Source organism: Rousettus aegyptiacus, unplaced genomic scaffold (assembly GCF_014176215.1).
Source record: "Rousettus aegyptiacus isolate mRouAeg1 unplaced genomic scaffold, mRouAeg1.p scaffold_m13_p_1, whole genome shotgun sequence".
Classification (NCBI taxonomy): Eukaryota; Metazoa; Chordata; class Mammalia; order Chiroptera; family Pteropodidae; genus Rousettus; species Rousettus aegyptiacus.
Window position 1 is genome coordinate 111024873 of NW_023416284.1, and position 1942 is coordinate 111026814.

At 39.0% G+C, this 1942-nt stretch overlaps 1 pseudogene; it reads right to left on the bottom strand.

Moving 5' to 3' along the window:
- Positions 1-734: 734 nt before the first annotated feature.
- On the bottom strand, positions 735-1666 carry LOC118601627 (annotated as a pseudogene).
- Positions 1667-1942: the final 276 nt, after the last annotated feature.

Consider the following 1942-nt stretch of genomic DNA (forward strand, 5'->3'; position numbering starts at 1 on the left):
TATTTAATAAAGATAAGTTACTCAATCAACAATCCATGTGTGAGAGTATTTGTACATAAATCACTTAGTTTGGCTTGGATCTAACATTAATGGGACATAATTGATCTTTAATGTTTTTATGAAGAATCACAGACTGTGAAATTAAAGGTGATTGTATTGTCTAACTTTGCCTTTCCATCAAGGAGGCACCTGTTTTCATGGTAGTGGAAATGTTGTTTTATATGTATTATTGACCAGTTCATCAATTAACTCTGTCTCACAATAATTAATACCATTTTACTTTCTACTTTATATCAGGAAAACTTGCCAGAGTTTCCTAACCTGATACATTGTGAACTATGTTTTATTTCTACCCCCCAAAAATGTTTACGGCAGGCATTAAAACCTATTTATTTTGTTTTCTAGTTCATAATTTGATAAACCTGCTTGTCATCTAAACTTTTCTTTGCACAGTGTTGTTATGTGTGATAAATTGGAATGTCCACTGAGCCAAATTTATTTACTTTTCTCAATCTATAACAAACTGTCCCTTTAAATTTTACTTTCTTTTTTTTCTCTTTGTTTTATTATTTTTTAGGACACTATTTTTCATCAACCTTACTTCCATTTTCTATTTAAAAGTCTGTGGAAGATCAGCTTAAGACCTCCTCGGTTGTTCCTACCCATTCAGTGGTCTGGGCAGTGAGAACTGTGGACCAGCCTTCAGTGGGGAACTGCTGGATAGACACAGAGGGCACCTGTACCTTCAGATCAGTCTGCGATCTCGGGTTGAAGAGTCTTAAATTTGGGAGCTAGAGTAGCCCATTCACACTGAAGTTCCTCCTTGGGTACAGCCTTTTCAGCAGTGGCCTGCTCTTCCTCTTCAGCCTCTTCCCTGTAGAAGTAGAGATCAGGCTTGACCTCTCATGGTTAGAGGAGATGGTGCCACGGATGTACAGAACTTCCCAGGCCAGCATTCACTATCTCAGACCCACCAAGTGAGTTCCCTTGTGTTGTACAGGATGGCAATGCTCACATAGCTTAGAAGAGGGTCTTTGTTACATAAAGAAATGGTAGGTAGGTTAACAGAAGACACCTCTGTGAGAAGCTGGTGATCATCCCTCGGATCAGAAACCACTGAAAGGTATGGCTCTCAGAAAGCTGCCAGGAACTGGGTATTGAAGGTCCCAGGAGTGAAGCAGCCAGCAATCGGAGTGGCTTCAAATTTCAGCACAGCTCAATGGCCAGTGTTCTTGGAGGGTATAATATTGACATCAGCCAGGTTTTCAATGCAACAGTGGTATAAGCTGGCAGCAGAAGCTTCTCCTAGATTCTCTTCAGATTTATGATATAGATGCCATCACTTTTCCTTTTGCATGGGGAAGTCAACGTGGGTGCCACCTAAGTGGGTTCCTGCTGCAAAGGATTTAAGGACACCCTACTCCTTCATTTGTAGGACATCAAGGGCTTTAGACATTATGAAAGTTCTTTAAGGACCAAAAACTAATTTTGTTACTGCCCTGTTAAAAACCTTTCAGTGGTCTGTGTCTACTTCTCCAGACTCAATTTTTATCCTCCTTTACCTTGCACATTATACAATTTACAGTTACATTGAACTTCTCTTGGTTCTTCAAGTAGAATATGCTTCCTCCTTAACTCTAGAGTTTTACAAATTTGTTCCTTTGTACCAAACACTTTCCCCCTTCCTTATTTGCCGTTGATTTCAATTATTCTTTCACTTAAGTCTCAGTGAAACTATCTTTTCCTTAGGGAGATCTTAACAGGAATCTAAACAGGTTAGGTCCCTCTCTTTCCTGGTCCTGTGTACTTTGTACTTGCCTATCATTATATTTGTCCCAAGGGTTGTTATTTTATATTTCTTCCCTGATAGGTTGTCATCTCTCTTATGTTTTGTTTGTCATTTGATCACTAATATCTAGTGCATAGAATAGTAGATTTCCAA